The following is a 10,872-nucleotide window of genomic DNA, read 5'->3' as shown; positions in this document are numbered from 1 at the left end:
TTCATTAATTTTCTACATGAGCATTTGAAAAGGCAGAACAAGAGAACAGTTTTGTATACTGTGGGATTTGCTATTTAGGGAGAATGAGCACACTGCATTCCTGTTAAGTTTTTTATTTTTTCAAGGTAACAGGAATTGTATACAAATGACAGTGGATCCTTGCCTCTTTATTTTTATCTAAATAAAACATAACTCAAGATGAATTCTTGAGAAAGAAAAAAAGCTATATACATAAGGGACTATATTTTCCTTCATTGTCTACTTGGAAACAGTAGCTGTGTTGGTGTCATAGAATCAGGAAACAGGTTGTGGTAAGCTGGAAGAGGTACATATGCTGCTGTTATCATTTTACCAACAAACCACCTGCCATGCAATGCACTGATAGCAGCAATAGCTGCAGCAATTGATGGGCACTTCACATACACATTGCCCTGAGCTGAATTTTGGTTAACATAAATATGAGTAAGTCCTCCATGTTTATTACATTCTTCGATCACATCGTCCTTAATCTCTGTATCCCATCCAACTTCTGTTTGAGGACTAAACATGTTAGAAGGTTGCAAACACTGTGTTGCAAATGGCTGAACAGAGGCAGCTGCAGCTAAAGCTGAAGCTTCAGTCTGCTGAGAAAGCCTTGCTTGCAAATCTGTAACAAAAGAGAATTCTGCCACAGCACCAAATGCCAAAGAGCCACTCATTTGTAGAGTTTGCTGTGCTGCTGGTGGAATCTGCAAACCTGTACCCTCTGCAAGTCTTGCCATTAACTGAAGACCACCAGTTGTTCCCAAATCAATTCCAGTCCAAAAATCAACCAGGGCTTGAAGCATGAGTACACTCAGTAACAGGACCAATTCTCATTGGCCTTCCTGCTAGGTCAAATCCATTAAGTTGTTCCAAAGCCTTTCTGACACTTTCTGAATCAGAAAATGTAATAAATCCATATCCCTTGGATCGACCAGTTTCACTGTCCGTCATCAGCTGGATACTTTCAATCCTTCTGAAAGGCTCACACATCCCAGGAAGCCTATCCTCAGTTATGTTAAAGTGTAACGAGCCCACATAAAGAAAGCCTCAGGCCGGGCGCGGTGGCTCAAGCCTGTAATCCCAGCACTTTGGGAGGCGAGGCGGGTGGATCACGAGGTCGGGAGATCGAGACCATCCTCGTCAACATGGTGAAACCCCGTCTCTACTAAAAATACAAAAAATTAGCTGGGCATGGTGGCACGTGCCTGTAATCCCAGCTACTCAGGAGGCTGAGGCAGGAGAATTGCCTGAACCCAGAAGGTGGAGGTTGCGGTGAGCCGAGATTGCGCCATTGCACTCCAGCCTGGGTAACAAAAACGAAATTCCGTCTCAAAAAAGAAAAAAAAGAAAGAAAGCCTCATAGTGGGTCCAATATTTTCCTTTTGTAAATTGCCATTGCTGCAGCTCTGTTTTTCTCTGCCTGTGATGCCTATACTATGAGTGGCACTCCTAAAACTTGTCGGCCAGTTAATCCTGTTGCTAGAGGCACTGAGGTAAGCTAACATCGAAGAACTTCACATAAGCAATTCCTTTGGAACGTCTTGAATTTCTTTCAGAAATAATCCTCACATCTGGAACCTTTTCTACAGTAGAGAAAAACTGTTCCAAATCTCTTGGTCGAATTCTTGCCATCAGCTGCATACAGAAGACTGTCCTTGCATGTCTTTCCTTAGGAGTTAGATTATCAGTAGGGTCCCTCACAAGGCTCTTGTCTTTTCTAAATGGACTTTTGCTTCCGGAATGTCGTCTGCTTAATTTGATGCTATGAGGAAATCCAGTCTTTCCTCAGAAGGCACTGTTCAATTTTGGTCCGGAGTAAGGACTTCTGAGAGGCCTCTAAATCTTCGATCTCGACTTCCTGAGTGGTTCCGTCGTCTCTCTTTGCTTCTACTTCGTTGCCTTTCACGGCTTTTGCTCTTTTTCCTTTCTCTACCTCTACTTCACTTTCATTCCTTACTCTGCCTCTCTTTTGTTCATGACTACGACTTCTGCTCTTACTTTTTTCCCTCTTTTTGCTACATTCTTCACGGCCGTTGGCACTGCTCAACTTGTTCTCATCCTTTTTGTAAGGAGCCTCCATCATTGCTTCAATATCGATATCATCTGCCATTTTCTCAAACGCCTGTGCGGGAAGTTACTGCTGCTGCCGCCGCTGCCACCACTGCTGTTGCTACGCCTAACTCCCTAGTCTTAGGCCGCGGGACCGCCCAGCACAGATATTGGGGCCCGGGGACGGCGAGGCCCGAGCAAATCTAAAACACACGATGGAATTTGAGAAGCCCACGCGGGAGAGCAGGACTGCGGCTTCGGCAGCCCACTTGGGCAAGCTCCCTGAAATGGCGGCCGCTGCTTCACACTCCAGTATCTTAGCACATTCTTTCTTCAGAGAAACTGCAGAGGTAAATGTCCTTTCGGTTAAATTATATTAAATTTAACATCAGCTGAATGAAATCCTCATGCATTGTGTGGACTCCCAATCAATCAAACCTTACTGCATTTAATGCAACACTTTTGTATGTTTGAGTCTAATTATGTGATGTGGGAGTGCTTTGCTAGTTCTGAATTCTACTAGTTAAATAATTTTCGCATGAATTCTTATTTGTGCTCTTAGATGTTCGGTATTAAAATGCAACCAAGGGTCAGTTATTCAAGAGATTACCTTCAAACTAACAAAAGGCAATGTAGGACTCTTTACTATAACAAACGTATACTACTTTGAACACAGAGAGATCACACCAATTCTTTTTTTTTTTTTTTTTTTTTTTTTTTGAGACGGAGCTTCGCTCTTGTTACCCAGGCTGGAGTGCAATGGCACGATCTCGGCTCACTGCAACCTCCGCCTCCTAGGTTCAGGCAATTCTCCTGTCTCAGCCTCCTGAGTAGTTGGGATTACAGGCTCGCGCCACCATGCCCAGCTAATGTTTTGTATTTTTAGTAGAGACGGGGTTTCACCATGTTGACCGGGATGGTCTCGATCTCTTGACCTCGTGATCCACCTGCCTCGGCCAAAGTGCTGGGATTACAGGCTTGAGCCACTGCGCCCGGTCCAACCAATTCTTATTAATAGTGACCGCACAGGATAATATAAAATTATAAGGATGAAAAGATTCTTCCTTCTCAGATCTGTACATTTCTAATCATTTTGACACTCTGGACAGGAGATTTCATATTCACCTACTTTTTTCATGTGTTCAGTCCATAAACACAAGCTTGTAGGACAATTGGCTGCCACTCTTTTCATGAAAAAAAATCTCATATTTGATACAGATGCTTTCAGAAGGTTTCAGCAGTTGAGGTTCATGTAAAATGTGAAATGTGAGGAGGCAGCAGGAAGCAGTAAAAGGAGCGTGGGATATGGAGTTAAAAAGGTTTGAACTGTATTCCTGCAACTTTCTTTACTGACTGACCTTCTCTGACTTTTCACTTCATCATCTTTAAGAGTAGAAAAAAAGAAAAATAGCAATCATAAGGGGTTCTTGTGAAGTTTGGAAAAAAATTTAAGCAAAAACGACAGCAAATTATGACAATTCTATTACAAATTATAATTATAGGATTAAAATCTGTTACATGTTTTAGACCTTGTCAGTGAACATGATGCTTCCATTATTTTTCATTGATGCTTTTGCACTGCACCTCACCACATACTGTATTGAGATAGGTCTTCTTGCTTTTATTTTCAATAGTTACTATTTGACCATGAAACAAGGTACATCTCATGTGACCTATATCCAGAAAGAACTCCTTCACCCTAACCTCATTACAACCATGCTTTATGGGATATGTCATCCCAGGTCCTATCCAAGTGGACCTCTCTGAGAAGACAACCAGTTACATCTGTTGGCACAACTTACACTAAACGGAAAATTGATGTTATCTTTTCATTTATTTATTTTGAGACGCAGTCTTGCTCTGTCACCAAGCTGGAGTGCCGTGGCATAATCTCAGCTCACTGCATCATCAGCCTCGCAGGTTCAAGTGATTCTCCTGCCTCAGCCTCCCGAGTAGCTGGAACTACAGGCGCACAGCACTAAGCCCAGCTAATTTTTGTATTTTTAGTAGACAGGGGTTTAGGCCTCTAATCCCAGCACTTTGGGATCCTGAGGCGGGTGTATCACAGGGTTAAGAGATTGATGTTATCTATTGATTGGGACCTCCATTCATATGTTTTGGTCTGCTAGGGCTGCCATAAACCGGAACAGACTAGGTGGCTTAAACAACAGAAATCTATTTTTTCACAGTTCTGGAGGCTGAAAGTCTGAGATCAAATTATTGACAGGGTTGTTTTCTCCTAAGGCATCTCTCCTTGGCTTGAAGATGGCTACCTTCTCCCTGTGTTCCCATGTGGTCATTCCTCTGTACATATCTGTGTCTAAATCTTCTCTTCTTAGGAGGATAACAGTCCTACTGGACCAAGCACCACGCTAATGACCTTATTTGAACTTAATTACACTTTTCAAGAACCTAGCTTCAAATGCAGTCACTTCTTGAGGTTCTAGGGGTTAGGATGTCAACATATGAATTTTGAGGGGACGTAATTCAGCCCATGATACTATATATACACTTATTGCTTCTTATTTTTTTTATGGGATGGAGATAAAAATATTCTTATGTGAGTCCTTTTTATGCTTAAATAGTGTTTTCCATGTATTTTAAAAGTGGTTTTGACCACCAGAGGGCTCCTGTATTTATGCAATGAAACATAATTATAATAGAATGGTATGTTCAAGATTAAATATAAAGTTGATTATGAGAGTTAAATAGTTGATATCTGTGTATCTTCAGTGAATCAATCCTTAAGCATCCCAATGCCTAACCTGATGATGGCAATGAAGATGATGATGGCTGCATTTACTTTATGATCTAATTTAATATTCTGAACTTTCCTGTTAATTCAATATTTTGTATTATTTCAATATTATAAACAAAGTATCTATGACTTGGAGAGGTTAAACAACAAGACACAGCTAGCAAAAGGCTAAGTGGGAATTTGAATCACTAGCATCATCATTAGCACTAGTTTCATGATTAAGCCTTGGAAGACAGTTCCTAATTAGCTTCAAGGGATTTGTGACTCTCCTGAAATACTATACAAAATATTCAAGGATCTGTACAATGCAGAGATGAAAGATCCAAAGTTGTTGTTTTGTTAAGAAGCTCAGCTCCACTCTGAAGTCTAGGAAATGTAGATTGCATGGCAGTCAAGGTGGCTCGAATCTGCCCTCCATCCTTTTTTTTTTCATTGCTTGATTCATAGCCCCTACAATCCCTCCTCTAAAGCATTCTCTGATGGATAGATGACTTCTATTACCCTTTTAGTTTTATCAGTTGTTTTGTCCTGAACGTATCTGTCTGAGTTTTCCCTGCATATTGTCTAAGACTCCTAGTTGCAAGTAACAGAAACACAACTTGCACCAGGGAAAGGCAGGAGGGGAGCTGACCCCAGGAACACCTAGAACCAAGGACTTCAACTCCAGCAGGACCGTGGCTCTTCTTCCACCATAGATGAGCTTTTTCCATCTGATGGTAGCCTCCTATAAATGTTTTGGGCTTACGTCCTCACGGTGTTGGGGCCAGAGAAGGAAAGAGAGCTCTTCCCTGTCAGCTCTATTTAGAAGTTTAGGGAAATGACTGATTAGCCTGGCTGGGAGCATGCGCCTGTCCCTTGAGTAATCACTGTTCATAGGAAAGTGGCACTATGGATGTCCAGGCCTCAGTTACGTGCTCTCATCTCTGATCACATGGGTGGGATAGCATTAAGGGCAGCTCCCTGAAATCACATGGATGAAGTTAGGGAGGCGCAGCCTCCCAAGGAAGAAACACGCTATTATCAGAGAAAGAGTGAAGAGGTGATGGGCCCACAAACACATCGAAGATCCCTCATGGCAATGACTTTAACCACAAGAGGCAATCCTTTCTCCTTCTGACTCAGAAAAGAGCACAGCAGAGCTGGTGATTTGCAAGAGCCTGAACCCGGAATTAAGTTCCAAGTTGATCTTGGCTCCTACATTCTCAGAATTTTGATTGTTATACCCAGCAAAATTGAGCACAATTATGCATGTTAGCATTTTTTTAATCTTGGTACTCCACAGTGCAGTTGTTAATAATATGGAACACTTTTTGTTCTATGATCTCTCTAAACGTACAAACATCTATTATATATTGATTCAAGTGACTGGTATGGATGGATTAATTTTACTGGTGGGTACATTCTTTAGTCCGTGAAGGTGGCATGGATACATGCATGCTCATTGAGACCCACTTCTCCAACAGAAGTGGTTGTGGAGACTTTGTAACAAATCCCTGGACATAAACATTCTTTGGGAAGGAGGGTAGAGGAAAGAGGGGAGATCCCAGTGTGGGGTTCAGTTTCTTTGTCTTCTGGATCTAGAGTTCTTTCTATTCTTACTCCTCTTTCTACAGCTAGTTAACGATGTCAGATCTTAGCATCTCCTGTGGGAAGCCTTCCTGGGCCCTCTGGGCCCATATTAGGTCCTCTCCATTATACTTCTGGGGGTAATGGAGATACTAGAGAAAGGGGCTGGAGAGGAGCTGCTACAGCTTTCACTTTTCGCTTCGATTCTTGCCCCTTGCTTTCCCACATGCTTTTGGTAAAGACAGCCTTCACTTCAGTGTGTATAAAGATAGAATTAGGTAAACAATAAGGCAACTCTTCTCCAATGTTTGCTGTAAGTATACGTGAAAAAATATTTGTGATATCATAGGGTGCTAGGTTGTGTGCATGAGGGACTCAACAAACGCTAACAGGAAATGCAGGCAGTGATAGAATGACACTGAAGAATAACCAGTTATTGAAAAGTTATCATATGTCAGCATTGTATTAAGTACTTCGTATGCATTATCTCAGTTGAACCTCACAGCAACCCTAAATGATACACATTATTATGTCCATTTCACAGGCAAAGTAACTGAATGCCCCACATCATTCAGCTAGTAAGTTTCACAGCCAGGATTTGAACTCAGACCTCACTGCTTCTAAAACCTTAGCACATAGCAAGCTGTTAAGACTTCTAAATAAATTCAAGAACCACACAGTCTCATTATAAAGTTCTTCATTGTCCTGTGTATTTAGTTACATTTGGAATCTATTCGACTTGGCCTTCTCCTCTGTGTATTTTGTGATCGTTGGAAAATGCTTCCCACTTTAACCCAGGATGCTTCTTATTTGGGCCTCTTCTTTTCTCTCTCAGTAGAGTTAAAACTCAAGTCTATTGTATCATTATTTAGTATCTCATCTTTTCTGCTACAAGTCTTCCAAACACATTCTTGGATGTGTGAGGAAAATAATTAGGTCCAGACAGACTACAAACTAGCTTGGTTTAAACAAATTTTTAGAACATGACCTTGGATTAGGAGTTGGGCACATACACGTGATATGCCGTATTCAGTGTGATGATGACCTTTCATGGGAAATGACTGAGTCCATCCTGCCCTGCTACGCTTTCTCCTATGCCGTCCTAGCTGGTCCGTGCTCTAGTTTTCAGGGCTGAGAGTTAAGTCTTTCCTTTTCCCCAGGGTTCTGAGCCAGTGATCACTCAGCCTTGTCTGCCCCATCCCTGGATCTCCAAAGAAAAAGGGTCAGAAACACTTCACTTTTTAATTTCTTTTTAAAGTGATTAATGCTACATTTCTAATGGCAACCTTCATCCATTATGAAAGTACTGAACCATTGAGGGGATGTGATTTCAATAGCAGCTATGTATTTCATTCACAAGATGATCTTTGCCTAAGTCAAAAAGCTTGAATAATTCCCCCGATCCTATTTTCATGATGTTTAAGTTTTGGCTTCCAAGAACTTCAGACAAAATACACAGACAGGGTGGCATATCGTATGGCAAAATGAGCCACAGGTCATGTATGCCAGAAGTCTGAGAAGAAAAAAGTCAAATGAAAACAAGTGTGTTGGGCCAAATAATAAGAAATAAACAGAAATGAAGTCAAATCACAAACCAAGCCAGAAAAGAAACAGAAACCCCATAAGAAAACACACTTAAGGAAATCAACAAAATGCGTGGCCAAAGGAACATCAGGAAGGTTGTTCCCAGATGGCCATCTCTCCTGGGCAGTCTTCCCTTGGGGAAGGAAAGTCTTCAGCAGGCAGCCAGACTAGGTGGCTTGAGCCCAGAGCAGGGCACTACCCTTGGAAGAGCTGGAACTTGTTGACCTTTGGCAGCTTTTAGTAAGCAGAAGTCAAGGGGTTCTTTCCTCAAGGCCCAACCCTTCTTAGGCAGGGCTCAGTTCTGAGGCTCCAAAGTGAAAGGCTGGGGAAATGGGATATGGAGCAGAGAAATAAGGAGCCTCCTCACTTCCCAGAGAAACCAAGATACCAAGGAGGAAAAACAGCTTGTGTACTTTGTAATTCCACAAGGCCGGGTCTGAGGCCTACTCCTCACTCATCCTGTGATCTGGGGTGATTCATTTTCCTTCTCTGAATCTCACTTTTCTCATCTGTGAAAGAGGAATGATAATAGCACTTATCTGGCAAGGTTACAGTGGAAATAAATGAGATAATATATGTAAAACATTTAGAATTGTGCTTAGAATGGTATGTTAGTGATGGGTAGGAGAGCAGGAAAGAGATACCAGGTTAATCAGAGAATAGGCAATGAGGGAGTAGTGGCTTGCCCAGGAATTTCTGCCCTTGTGAACATTTTAGTCACGGTTTTCTTATTTAAAATTTCTTATGAGAGCTACATCTCTTTGATGAGTTAAGTCCTTTGGGACGTCCCGGAGAATGAATTTGCCATTCCCAGATACTCTCAGAATTGTCTGGAACAAATTCCCCATGCAAAGTTCAGGTATGGTGTGAGTTTTCTGGGATGGACCCCAAAGATCCTGGCATCTCTGGAATTTCCTGGGTATCAAGAATTGGGTCCAGGGAACCAGCCACCCAGCATGGCTGGCTGCAAAACAAATACAAGCACCAAAGAGAGAATGGAAAACAGCCACCACTCCTGTGGGGTTTCCCTGAGCTTATCTGAACCTTCAGGGTCTCTAATGGCTGAATCAACATGCTGCACATGAGTATAGGAAAAATAAAGATAAGGTAAAGAAAATAAATATTCACTCTGCTTTAATCTCAGTCAATTTCCAAAGGGCCTATTTGCATATCTGTCTGTCTCAATTGTCTGGTGACAGAGGGGATGCAGTTGCCTCAAACTGGGTGACTCCATCATTGGTGGAACATCAAAGGTTTTTTCCATGACATTTTTTCCTCCCTTCCTTTTATAGCAACATGGCTGCTATCTTAGCCAAGTTTAGTCTATTCTCTGTCAAGTAGGAATATTACTGCAGGGTATATGAACAGTTTGGAATTCAAGTTTTTAAAGTTCTACTTTGGCAGATCCACCTTTTTTGTCTTAGAGGTTTTTGGGTAATCAAAAATTATTTTACATTGCACACCGTATCGGTCACGTGGACATTTATCTCCCAATTATAGCATTCCTAGCAGCAATTTGTGGTAAAATTGTAATTAAGTGAATTTTTGCACACGCTTATACCTTCTTTTTAGGTGTTTATTCCCTGTCTAGTGCTTACCTCTTCTTCAGAACCCCCAAACAGACCCCACACATTTGCACTCCCTAGCTCATCAAGCCTTTCTCTACCCAACCTCTCTGTACACTCGACAAAAACATGTGGGACCTGAGTTCCAGTCCCTCAATTCCAGGAGGTATCTCCTTTGGCAAAGTGACAACTAACGAATTTGATCAATGAATCACTGCTAGTATGTGAATGTCCATAATGGATACATGTAAAATCTCTCGGGGAATAGATTTCCATTTTAACAAGAGTTTTCTGAGGTCTCAATGTCTTAAGTTAACCCAAAGGAGTGGAGAGATGTTTGTGTATACATTTGGGCACAGACTATTGCCTTCACAATTCTGATTGTTTGCAGCCTTCAAGCATCGTAATGTGTCTTGAAAATACATCAGTTAAATCCTTGAATTGGGAAAGTGCATGTGGACAGCATCAATGGTAGCCTGGCTATGCTACAAAAATACTCCAGAAGTTTTCGTCTTTTCAGTTTTGAACTATTTTACTTATACTGTTAGATACTCAAGGTTGCTGCTATAGGAGTGACCTTGAGGATATTAACAGTCACCATTAAAATTGAGAAATTCAACTCTGCCTTTGTCATCAACTAGCTTTGTGGTCCTGGGACAGTCTCTTAACCTTTCTGGGCATTGGTTTCCTCCTTTTATACTTAGGAGAGTTGGACTAAATAATCTCTAACATCCTAATAAACTTGAAAGTTCTATAATTTTAAAATCCATCGGTGAAGGCTGCTAGGGTGTTGACTAAGTGTTGAACACTGACGTATTCTCAGTGGGGTTACTTTAGGGCACTTTTATAATATCTCACTGGGGACATTGTTTTTTGTCTGCAGATTGCTATCTTGCCACAGAGGGTTCTTTTGCATTGCTCCAAGTGCTGAGTTACAAACCCATAAACAGTGTCTTAACAGTTTTATCTATCCAAGAACAATTGGATGGCCAGTGAATATTTCTTCTACATGTCTTCATTGTACTTATTTTAGCTGTACTTGATTCCAAGCTGAAGTTTTGGGTTAGAGTGTTTGTCTCTATACTTATTTTGGTCAGCAATTTTGTCTCTCCAGTTCAGAAGGTCACATCATTGAACAACTGCATGGGAGACACTTAAACTGTTTCCAACTTAGTGCTTCCACTTTACTTCTTTTACCCCTCAAACGCCCAAGATAGTCTCCTGACAATTCCAAACGTCATTTTATCTCCCAACGTGGGTCAATGTGATTTAAAATCATTGTTTTCTCTGGCTATCCCACTTCTGGGTATTTTTCCAAAACAATTG

General features: G+C 41.4%; 1 pseudogene; it reads right to left on the bottom strand.

Moving 5' to 3' along the window:
- Positions 1–251: 251 nt before the first annotated feature.
- Positions 252–2,137, bottom strand: LOC101028667 (RNA-binding protein 39-like; annotated as a pseudogene).
- Between the last annotated feature and the right edge of the window lie 8,735 nt (positions 2,138–10,872).

Source organism: Saimiri boliviensis, chromosome X (genome assembly GCF_048565385.1).
Source record: "Saimiri boliviensis isolate mSaiBol1 chromosome X, mSaiBol1.pri, whole genome shotgun sequence".
In the NCBI taxonomy this organism is placed as follows: Eukaryota; Metazoa; Chordata; class Mammalia; order Primates; family Cebidae; genus Saimiri; species Saimiri boliviensis.
Note: the sequence above shows the minus strand (reverse complement) of the source record. Positions and strands in the feature narration are given on the sequence as shown.